A 13,002-nucleotide genomic window follows, 5' to 3' on the forward strand; every position below is an offset into this window, starting at 1 on the left:
AACACCAGTGTGAGCGATGCACCCCACGCAGTAGAGGGGACAGAAAACACCAGTGTGTGAGGTACACAACACGCAGTACAGGGGACAGAAAACACCAGTGTGAGCGATGCACACCGCGCAGTAGAAGGGACAGAAAACACCAGTGTGTGCGGTGCACGCCACGCAGTAGAGGGGGCAGAAAACACCAATGTGTGCGGTGCGCGCCACGCAGTAGAGGGGGCAGAAAGCACCAGTGTGAGCGATGCACACCGCGCAGCAGTGTGTGCGATGCACACCGCGCAGTAGAGGGTGCAGAAAACACCAGTGTGTGCGATGCAAACCGCGCAGCAGTAGAGGGGGCAGAAAACGCCAGTGTGAGCGATGCACACCACGCAGTAGAGGGGACAGAAAAGACCAGTGTGAGCGATGCACACCGCGCAGTAGAGGGGACAGAAAACACCAGTGTGTGCGGTGCACGCCACGCAGTAGAGGAGGCAGAAAACACCAGTGTGAGCGATGCACACTGCCCAATAGAGGGGTCAGAAAACACCAGTGTGAGCGATGCACACCGCGCAGTAGAGGGGACAGAAAACACCAGTGTGAGCGATGCACACCGCGCAGTAGAGGGGGCAGAAAACACCAGTGTGTGTGATGCACACCACGCAGTAGAGGGGACAGAAAACACCAGTGTGTGCGCTGCACACCGTGCAGTAGAGGGGGCAGAAAACACCAGTGTGTGTGTGGTGCACGCCCCACAGTAGATGGGTCAGAAAACACCAGTGTGAGCGATGCACACCACGCAGTAGAGGGGACAGAAAACACAAGTGAGAGCGATGCACACCGCACAGTAGAGGGGGCCGAAAACACCAGTGTCTGCGGTGCATGCCACGCAGTAGAGGGGGAAGAAAACACCAGTGTGTGCGGTGCACGCCACATAGTAGAGGGGGCAGAAAACACCAATGTGTGCGGTGCACTCCGCGCAGTAGAGTGGTAAGAAAACACAAGTGTGTGCGGTGCACGCCACACAGAGGGGGCAAAAAACACCAGTGTGAGCGATGCACACCGCGCAGTAGAGGGGTCAGAAAACACGAGTGTGAGCTATGCACACCGCGCAGTAGAGGGGGTAGAAAACACCAGTGTGAGCGATGCACACCGCGCAGTAGAACGGCAGAAAACACCAGTGTGTGCGATGCACACTGCGCAGTAGAGGGGGCAGAAAACACTACCATGTTCGATGCACAGCGTGCAGTAGAGGGGGCAGAAAACACCAGTGTGTGCAATGCACACTGTGCAGTAGAGGGTGCAGAAAACACCAGTGTGTGCGATGCACACCGCGCAGCAGTAGAGGGGGCAGAAAACACCAGTGTGAGGGATGCACCCCACGCAGTAGAGGGGACAGAAAACACCAGTGTGTGCGGTACACACCACGCAGTAGAGGGGACAGAAAACACCAGCGTGAGCGATGCACACCGCGCAGTAGAGGGGACAGAAAACACCAGTGTGTGCGGTGCACGCCACGGAGTAGAGGGGGCAGAAAACATCAATGTGTGAGGTGCACACCACGCAGTAGAGGGGGCAGAAAACACCAGTGTGAGCGATGCACACCGCGCAGCAGTGTGTGCGATGCACACCGCGCAGTAGAGGGTGCAGAAAACACCAGTGTGTGCGATGCACACCGCGCAGCAGTAGAGGGGCAGAAAACGCCAGTGTGAGCGATGCACACCACGCAGTAGAGGGGACAGAAAAGACCAGTGTGAGTGATGCACACCGCGCAGTAGAGGGGACAGAAAACACCAGTGTGTGGGGTGCACGCCACGCAGTAGAGGAGGCAGAAAACACCAGTGTGAGTGCTGCACACTGCCCAATAGAGGGGTCAGAAAACACCAGTGTGAGCGATGCACACCGTGCAGTAGAGGGGACAGAAAACACCAGTGTGAGCGATGCACACCGCGCAGTAGAGGGGGCAGAAAACACCAGTGTGTGCGATGCACACCACGCAGTAGAGGGTACAGAAAACACCAGTGTGTGCGCTGCACGCCGCGCAGTAGAGGGGGCAGAAAACACAATTGTGTGTGGTGCACGCCCCACAGTAGACGGGTCAGAAAACACCAGTGTGAGCGATGCACACCACGCAGTAGAGGGGACAGAAAACACCAGTGTGAGCGATGCACACCGCACAGTAGAGGGGGCCGAAAACACCAGTGTCTGCGGTGCATGCCACGCAGTAGAGGGGGAAGAAAACACCAGTGCGTGCGGTGCACGCCACATAGTAGAGGGGGCAGAAAACACCAATGTGTGCGGTGCACTCCGTGCAGCAGAGGGGTCAGAAAACACCAGTGTGTGTGATGCACACCGCGTGCAGTAGAGGGGGCAGAAAACACCAGTGTGTGCGATGTACACCATGCAGTAGAGGGGGTGGAGAAAACACGAGTGTGAGCTATGCACACCGCGCAGTAGAGGGGGTAGAAAACACCAGTGTGAGCGATGCACACCGCACAGTAGAACGGGCAGAAAACACCAGTGTGTGCGATGCACACTGCGCAGTAGAGGGGGCAGAAAACACTACCATGTGCGATGCACACCGTGCAGTAGAGGGGGCAGAAAACACCAGTGTGTGCAATGCACACTGTGCAGTTGAGGGGGTAGAAAACACCAGTGTGAGCGATGCACACAGACAGAAAACACCAGTGTGAGCGATGCATACCGTGCAGTAGAGGGGGCAGAAAACACCAGTGTGTGTGATGCACGCCGCGCAGTAGAGGGGACAGAAAACACCAGTGGTGCGATGCATACCGTTCAGTAGAGCAGGCAGAAAACACGAGTGTGAGCGATGCACACGGACAGAAAACACCAGTGTGGGCAATGCACACCGCACAGTAGAAGAGACAGAAAATACCAGTGTGAGCAATGCACACCGTGCAGTCGAGGGGGCAGAAAATACCAGTGTGTGTGATGCACACCGCACAGTAGGGGGGACAGAAAACTCCAGTGTGAGCGATGGACATCGCGCAGTAGAGGGGGCAGAAAACACCGGTGTGTAAGATGCACACCGCGCAGTAGAGGGGGAAGAAAACACCAGTGTGTGTGATGTACACCGCGAAGTAGAGGAGGCAGAAAACACAAGTGTGTGCAATGCACACGGACAGAAAACACCAGTGTGTGCAGTGCACGCCACGCAGTACAGAGTGCAGAAAACACACCAGTGTGTGCGGTGCACGCCGCACAGTAGAGGGGGCAGAAAACACCAGTATGTGCGGTGCGCGCCGCGCAGTAGAGGGGGCAGAAGACACCAGTGTGTGCGATGCACACCGCGCAGCAGTGTGTGCGATGCACACCATGTAGTATAGAGGGCAGAAAACACCAGTGTGAGCGATGCCCACCGCACAGTAGATGGGGCAGAAAACACCAGTGTGTGCGATACACACCACGCAGTAGAGGGAAGAGAAGACACCAGTGTGTGCGATGGCCATGCCTGGCACACATACGTTGCATCTGCAGTCATGCATGCCGTTGCTTGTATTGTGTTAGTATGTGTATAACGCTTTGCTTAGTATTTGCGAGGCCTAAGGCGCTTTCTGTGTGGTCCGATTTCATTATTTACATAGCGCTACATAAACATACCCCGCTTGAGGTTGTGACACGCTCCTATTTGTATCAGGTTCCTGTGAGCAGGGCCGGCCTAGGCATGGGCAGCGTGGGCTTTCACAGTCTCATCATGTCAGAACTGGAGAATTTTCAATATTATATACAAGGAAGCTGTAGATGTTGCATATTCATCTTATGCAACTAATAGCTACTGACAAAGCCAATAGTACTGGCTTGTTCTCTGTGTAATTGTACTCGTTGTAATATTATCTGGAGGCAATGACAGGTTTTTTCAACCCATTTAAAGCCCTGCTCTCAGGTCAGTATGTAGGCAATTTTTTGGCTAATTGATGACCTGCTTTATGGTAAAGTGAGCCGGTTTTTACAGTTGATTTTTATGATAATAAAGCAAACATTGCCTGCAGCAAACTCAAATCAGTGCAGTCCTTCCATACCTTACAAAACACTTATACAGCATGTGTTTACAAGTTGAAAACTGCACTAGTTTGCAAACATGGGACACTTTTCTAATGAGGGCCCCTTTTATTTTGGAACTGAGGCCTATTTTCTGTCCCAGTTTGATGCTACATGTTAGGCAGGGCCACTGGAATTATGTGACTGTGCGGTGGCAGCGATTTCTGCATAATTAGGTATTTGACGCATGTGTCACATAATCCATCAGCTGCTTCATAATCTACAGATTTTAACAAAAAAATTGCTTTCTATCTCAAACGGTTCAAAAGTTACTAAAAACGCTGCGACAATTCTTGCCACATGTGGGAAGGCCCTTTGAAAAGCTGGAATAGTCAACTTTCTGTTTCCCACTGCTAAATTTGGGTGTTAAATTGGTACTAATGGGGTGCAACCAGTGCCCAAACAGTGTTACGAAGTTAAAAAATGGCAAATCAAATGAAGTCATACTATTTCAAAATGTGCCGGGTTATGCAGCATAATTTGCCTTTTCTTGCCATATAATTTACTCACCCTTCCACATAATTTAACCCTCTCCTGCCACATAATTCTAGTGGCCATGCTGTTAGGGTAATCCATGGCAGTAATTTTGTTCCTGTTTATATTTCCCATGCTTTACTGAATCTTGCATTCCCCAAGAGTGCTGGCTATTTCCAGCATGTGTGTTTGTGTATTTTATTTCACAGCATATTACTCTTGGATGATGCACCCTGTGTACTGAGTCGCCTCCAGGTGTTTATAATAGGCTACAGTTGAGCACTTTGGAGTTGAGGCTACAGGCAGTACAACTTTCACAATGTGCCTGTCTGTGGGTCAAAAAGGTGTTCAGATTACATGACCATTCAAAATATGGCCTCTCTGCAGAGCACAAAGAGCAGTGGTCCTGCATTGCAGTTGTTATTCCATGCAAGTGTGTGTGAATGAGCTACTTATTGGTCAAAACAACAAGGTGAATATAAAATCATTTATTGTAGTTACTCATTTAGCTTAAACTGCTAACAACTAAAATTGAAGACTGTCCATCCTATGAAGTGGATATCTAGCTGTGCCTAGACAATTTACCTGAATTCAATTTCAATTTGAAAAGACTTAATACATTTATGGACATTGAATCTGAAACTTTGGGACATTTTCAGTAATGCAAGAACCTTCTAAATAATATAAATTGTTGATGTGTGCTCGGGGTCGACTTTAATTGCTTTCTACCCTCCAGTCGAGGGTATATAAGATTGAATTGGTAACCAATCTTCTCACCCCTGAGAGCACCACTTAGATTATTATTTATTCGTGTACCTTTACCTGGAACAAGAGTAGAGCGCCCATCACTATACCTGGTTACCAAGTGTGAAAATGTATTAAACTGCTAACAACCATTGACAAACCCAGTCGCGGCCGGCATGAGTCGGCCGCGGCTGCGTTTTGTCAATAGTTGATAGCTGTTAACTGTGGGGGCGGGGGGTAATTTTAATTTAAAGGAAAAAATTACTTTCTTAGTCGGCTCGATCCGATCCCGCGTCGTATCCTAAGGGGCCTCACATGTTCCTATTGTGGCCGGGGCCCCACATATCCTAGGACCGGCCCTGCCTCTGAGCTACTCGGGACAACTTCGCGTTGGCGTCCTCACAAGCACCCCAATTTCAGAAACAGTGCAGGTAACTCACCCCCCCCCCCTTACCCCTTACCCCCGCTCCCTGCTGTAATGATATGGCAAAGTCGGGAGAGCATAGCGCTTCGATTTTTCACTGCGGATGAAGCGCATTTCTCATCACACACTTTCCTTTATTTTTTGACGCACACTGACGCCCCGCCCTCTGTGCAAGCGGCACGGCAGGGATTTCTCGATCCCGGAGTCTGAGCTGCAGAGAGCTGCGTCTATAGATGGCATCTGGCTGGGCACCAGGCCCCGGGGGGCAAAGGCAGCCAGGAATGTTATTCCTGGAGCCGGGCACACCCATCCATGATGTCCTGGATCGGGCACAAGTCGTACCCAGACTGCTCAGTGCCTCGTGGAGCTGTGCGCGCAGATGCCAGCATGGCAGAGGGTGTCTGCCAGGGCAATGTACCAAGGCAAAGCAGAACTACAGTACACCATACTAAAGGGTAGGTAGAGGTATAGCACGACATGCCAAAGGGTAGAGGTGGAGTACAAGATAGCCAAGGTCAAGTACAAGACAGCCAAGGTCAGAGGTTAAGAAGAAGACACCAAAGTGCAGAGAAAAAGAACAAGGTCACCCCTGCCAGAGGCGCAGAAGAAGGCACACGTGGCAAAGGTCAAGGGTGTGGCACAGGACACGAAAGGACAAATGGGTTGTGCAAACACCAAAGCCAGAGGGTTATTAGAGATTGCAAATCACAGAGGTAAAATATAAGATGACATATCCTATATGACAGGGCACATGTATAGCACTACATGCCAGAGGCAACATTTATATTATAGGATGCCAAATGCCGACAGCCGAAGGTATAGAACATAGACACCACAGGGCAGAGGTATAGTACAGATACAAAATGTCAGAGATATAGTATAAGATGGCAAAGGACAGAGGTATAGCACAAGACGGCACAGAGCCAAGTTATAGTACAACATACGAAATGTCAGAGGAAAAGTATAAGTTGGCAAAAGGCAGAGGTATAGCACAAGACACCTCAGGGCAGAGGTATAGTACAAGATGCCAAAGGTCAAGGGGATAGCAGAAGATGCCAAAGCTATAGTACACGATACCCCAGGCCAGTACTAAATGTCAGAGGTATAACATAAGATGGCAAAAGACAGAGCTATAGCACAAGATGCCAAAAGGCAGAAGTACACTACAAGACACCTCAGGCAGAGGGCGCAGTGTAGGACACGATACCAAAGGGCAGGGGTCAAGGATAAGATAACAAAGGTATACTACAAGATGCCAAAGGTCACAGCTATGGAACAAGATGCCAAAGGCTAGAGAGATACAGCACAGGATGCTAAAAGGCAGAGGCGTATAGCATAAGACGTCAATGGCATAGTCCAAGATGCCAAAAACATTAGTTATAGTACAAGATACTAAAGGGCTAGGATATATAGTTCAAGATGCTATAGGGCAAACTTTTAGGGCAAACTACCAAAGAGAAGAGGTACAGTACCCGATGCCAAAGTTCAGAGTTATAGTGCAAGATGCCAAAGTGTAGAGGTATGGTAAAATATACCAAAGTGCAGAGGTAGAGTACAAGATGCCAAAGACCAGAGGTAAAGTACAAGATCCCAGAGGTAAAGTACAAGATCCCAGAGGTAAAGTACAACAGATTAAAACAGAGAGCAAATGTGTAGTAAAAGATGCACAGTGTACATGTTGCTGTACATGGTACTGCACAGGCACAGGAGCCCGGTTGCATCTCCCTATGCTTCACAGCATGGCGGTGATGACGCAGAATGTGATCAGTAATGGGAAGAGCTGGCCATGCACAGGGTACCCGACTGTTACAAAAAAACAGAAAAAGTGGGAAAGGAGGAATAAATATCTGACTGATTAACTAAATAGGGGACTGCTAATTCTCCTATACCAGTGGCACTAGTCCACTAACCTTTTGTTATATAAATCAACATACCATCACGACAAGAGGAGAACGTGATTACACATTTTAATTATCATAATCACACGAAATCAATAATCAATAGTTTCAATAAATTTCAAATTTACATTATACACAAATATACATACATATATACACATTTATATACAGCGACAAAGGACAAAATACACAAAATTAGTACAGAAGGTACAAAAAATAAATCTATCTTCACCCAGAGAAAATTATTAAAGCAAAGGCTAGGTGTCCTCCTATTAATTCTAGGAAGTACACTCCGTGGTAGTCAGACACAATTGGTTCAAAACACAAGATGTAGAACCTAAAACTAAGAAATGTGTCAAAAAGATTTAGTTCCACTTTAATTTTTGGTGAAATCAGACTCCTCTTTTACGGAAAGTGTCGACGCGGTCGCGTTTCGGCCTTCCAACAACTCTGGCCTGCTCAGGACAGGGTGATAAAAAAAAACTAAAAAATACATACAACAAAGTAAATACCCTCATTCTCCAGACACCAACTCCGTCACCAGCAGAGAAACAAATAAAATGTGCAGGAAAGTAGTGAAAGTATAGACGTTCAAGTGACCAGAACGTGCCGGAAAAGCAACAGACCAAATGAAGCAAAAGTCTCATGCCCTCCACCTCTCCATAGTAACTAAACAAAGGAACAAGAATATGAAAACTGCCATGAATTATAACTCTGGTGAGGAACACTAAGTCACACGTTAGTCCCTAATATCCAGTGTGCACCACAAAACAATACAGTGGATTGAACTACAAAGGAACAAATAGAGAAAAGTGCGAATAGTGCTACTGAACCGGCCTAAAGGAGCAGGTCACATGCAGTTAGGGTGACCAACTGGCATTGGTGCAAATTCAGGATGGTGAGTGTAAAAATTTAGGACAAAGGGTCAAAATGCAGGACACAAATTCAAGACAGGAGGTCAAAATTCAGGACAAAACTTCAGGACAATTGGATAAGTTTTACAGACACATCAGAGGTCGCGCAAAAGTATATAAGTAAGCCCAGCCATATCCAAACATATTCAACCATTTGCAAACCTATCCATCATGTATCCTTCCATTTATCCTTTCACTCATCCATCCCATCATCCATCCTTTATCCATCCATCCACCCTTTCACCCTAGCCATCTGTACACTCATCCATCCACTTTTCTACCCATCCATCCATTCACTAATCCATCCAGCCATTTACCCTTTCACCCATCCAGCCATCCTTTCCCTTACTCATCCATCCACCCAGTCACTCATCCTTCCACCCATCCACCCTTTTAGTCATCCATCATCCTCCCTTTCTCTCTCCATCGTCCTTTTCACTTAGCAATCCTTCCTTCCATCCATCCACCCACCCATCTACTCATCCACTCATGAATCCATCCATTGACCCTATCACTCATCCATCCTGTCTCTCATCCATTTATCCTTTCACTCCTCCACTCATCTATTCATCCTTTAGTCCATCTACCCTCCCTTTCACTCACTCATCCATCCTTACACCCACCCTTTCACTCATCTGTCCATCCATTCACCCGTGCACTTATCAATTCATCAATCCATCCATCATTTCACTCATTCAACCACCCACCCACTCACTCATCCACCTTTTTACTCATCCATCCTTTCACTCATCCATCCACCCTTTTACCCATCCAACTACCCTTCCACCCATACATCCAGCTTTTTACCCTTTCTCCCTTCCATCCTTCCACCATTCACTCATCAATTCATCCATCATCTTTTATTATCCATCTATTCAATCTTTCATTCATCCATTCACCCTTTCACTAATTAATCCAGCCATCCACCCATCCCTTCACTTACTCACTCGCTCACCTTTTCATATTAATTTTGAGCTGAGCCGTTTTGAGGTGCAGGAGCCATTCCTGGACTGGGACAGAAGCCACCCAGGGCAGAGACTGGATCCACCACAGGTCGAGGGGGAGGGACAGGAGCCATCACTGGGGGGAGGGGATGGGCAGGAGGGGGACCAGGATCCACCAGGGTGGGCACGGGGTGGGCATGCGGTATTCTAGTATCATCTTGGTCTCTTCCAAGGTGGGGGGAGGGCTCCTCACCCCCTCCTGGACAAGACAATGAGAAGACAGACTCTCTTTCCAAAATGTTACTTTCGCCATCCCCCACTGTGATGTACAGTACTTAAAGGAGATACTCCAAGAGAACTGATTTAACTGATTGTCCTCCTTACTTTGTTAATCAGTGTGGTGCAATTGTGCCATTTCTTAATTTTATTACATTAAAGACTTCATGTTTGAAGAATCGAGGTTTGTTTACAATTTAGTGACAGTAACTAAGCTCTGTGCTGTCAAGAGAACCATGTGCTGCCTCGGTGTAATCCAGACCGGTTGTAGGATGTTTGGGGCCCTGGGCAGAAAGGGAATGTCTCACACAAATTGCAGAGACATGACACATTCAGGACTATTTGCATCTGAATAGATGCCCCTGCTCCTGAAGCTGCAGCCCCTCCCTCTCAGTCACCTTCAAGCACCTCTTAACAGCACATCAAGGCTGGAGGTGTGAGGGGTGGGGGCTGCAGCTTCAAGAGCAGGGGCATCTATTCAGATGCAAACAGCCCTGAATGCGTCATGTCAAGTCAAGAAGGGAGGTGAATGGAAGCTGTGCCGGCTTTAGGGAGGTTCGACAGACGGCCGAAATTACGGACTGTCCGTGACGTTTACGGACGGTTGGTCACCCTACATGCAGTGCGGCACAGGAATGTCCGCAACGGGTAACTTACAGGGGTAGATCCGGTCTTGCGGCACCCTTTAAAGTATCTCACATAAAGGAGCAAATCTACAAGGGGAGCAAAGAAAGGGCGCATTCAAGGCACCTCTAATGGATATAAACAAGCAAATCATACCCGACTGAGCATAATATCCACACTCACTGGAATTATAGCACTTGTCCATCACTTGAGCGCGGGAAACAACCTTTACAACGCAACTTTTACAACGAACTACCATTACAACGAAATTTTTACAACGCAAAAACCATTACAACGCATGTATTTACAACGCATTTTTTTACAACGCAGGTACCTTTACAACGCATACCATTACAACGTAAGTATTGGTAAGTATATAATTATATTTTAAATGTTATATGTTTGGGTTTTTTTAAGGGGTATTTTTAGGGTTCAGGGTCAGTTTTCAGTTTTTGGGTAAAGGGGTATTTTTAGGGTTCAGGGTCAGTTTTTAGTTTTTGGGTAAAGGGGTATTTTTAGGGTTCAGGGTCAGTTTTAAGTTTTTGGGTAAAGGGGTATTTTTAGGGTTCAGGGTCAGTTTTCAGTTTTTGGGTAAAAGGGTATTTTTAGGGTTCAGGGTCAGTTTTGGGTTTTTGGGGTACAGGGGTATTTTTAGGGTTCAAGGTCAGTTTTGGGTTTTTGGGTTAAGGGGTATTTTTAGGGTTCAGGGTCAGTTTTAAGTTTTTGGGTAAAGGGGTATTTTTAGGGTTCAGGGTCAATTTTCAGTTTTGGGTAAAAAGGTATTTTTAGGGTTCAAGGTCAGTTTTCAGTTTTTGGGTAAAGGCGTATTTTTAGGGTTCAGGGTCAGTTTTGGGTTTTTGGTATTTTTAGGGTTAAGGGTCGGTTTTCAGTTTTGGGGAAAAGGGGTATTTTTAGGGTTCAGGGTCAGTTTTCAGTTTTTTGGTAAAAGGGTATTTTTAGGGTTCAGGGTCAGTTTTGGGATTTTGGGGTACAGGGGTATTTTTAGGGTTCAGGGTCAGTTTTGGGTTTTTGGGTTAAGGGGTATTTTTAGGGTTCAGGGTCAGTTTTGGGTTTTTGGGGTACAGGGGTATTTTTAGGGTTCAGGGTCAGTTTTGGGTTTTTGGGTAAAGGGGTATTTGTAGGGTTCAGGGTCAGTTTTAAGTTTTTGGGTAAAGGGGTATTTTTAGGGTTCAGGGTCAGTTTTCAGTTTTTGGGTAAAAGGGTATTTTTAGGGTTCAAGGTCAGTTTTCAGTTTTTTGGGTAAACGGGTATTTTTAGGGTTCAGGGTCAGTTTTGGGTTTTTGGTATTTTTAGGGTTAAGGGTCGGTTTTCAGTTTTTGGGAAAAGGGGTATTTTTAGGGTTCAGGGTCAGTTTTCAGTTTTTTGGTAAAAGGGTATTTTTAGGGTTCAGGGTCAGTTTTGGGTTTTTGGGGTACAGGGGTATTTTTAGGGTTCAGGGTCAGTTTTGGGTTTTTGGGTTAAGGGGTATTTTTAGGGTTCAGGGTCAGTTTGGGGTTTTTGGGGTACAGGGGTATTTTTAGGGTTCAGGGTCAGTTTTGGGTTTTTGGGTAAAAGGGTATTTTTAGGGTTAAGGGTCAGTTTTCGGTTTTTGGGGTACAGGGGTATTTTTAGGGTTCAGGGTCAGTTTTTGGGGTACAGGGTAAAAATAAAATAAAATTAAATTTAAATAAATCAATTAAATGAAATGAAATTAAATTAAATAACATTACATTAAATTAAATTAAAATAGATTATTTTTAATTATTTTAAATTAAAAAAATTAATATATACTTACCAATACTTACGTTGTAATGGTATGCGTTGTAAAGGTACCTGCGTTGTAAATACATGCGTTGTAAATACATGCGTTGTAATAGTTTTTGCGTTGTAAACATTTCGTTGTAATGGTATGCATTGTAAAAGTATGAGTTGTAACGTCATACATCCCTTGAGCGCGGCCATGTCTCTCCAAGCCGCACAGCCTGGCAGTAGCTGCCTGGGGTACCAAGGGAAGCAGCATGCCTTGGAAGGGATCGGAAGGCCTCTGCCCTGCGTTATTCACAGAAGCTTCTGAGGCACAGACCCCCTATCAATAAGTCAATCAATATTTGATAACTGCAACTCCTCGTCCGTGAGGATCTCAAGGACCTATCCACGCTACTAACAGCTGTGAAAGACCACTCCTGCCAACAGGCAAAGTCTCTGGAGCCCTGAAGCACTTACTGATCAACCACCTCCTAAAAACCTTCTCATTGACTCTCCCCTATTGCATGACTCCCATGGAACTCTAAAGTCTAGAAAAAGTACTCACTTCACTGATGTGCAGTACAAGTCATCTTAGAAAACAATAAAAACTTAGACACAACCCCATCCCGCCTTGATTCCATACAACAAACAAAAACTGCCCTGATTAATGTCTGTGAGGGCTACTAAGAAGCTGCAGGCATGGGCTCCTTCAGCACGTTCATGCTCCTAGATCTTTCCATAGTCTACTGTGACCAGAATGTCCCCGCTACCGCCCCCAGTCACTATACACATCTTGGGTCATGCCCATAAATGGTTCAGAGCCTGCCAGTTGGGAAATAGCGTTTACAACGCTGCCATTACATTGCAGTGCTTTTACAATGAGGTTGTTACAACAACCGCGTTGTTAATACGTGATACCA

This window comes from Lissotriton helveticus, chromosome 4_1, assembly GCF_964261635.1.
Source record: "Lissotriton helveticus chromosome 4_1, aLisHel1.1, whole genome shotgun sequence".
In the NCBI taxonomy this organism is placed as follows: domain Eukaryota; kingdom Metazoa; phylum Chordata; class Amphibia; order Caudata; family Salamandridae; genus Lissotriton; species Lissotriton helveticus.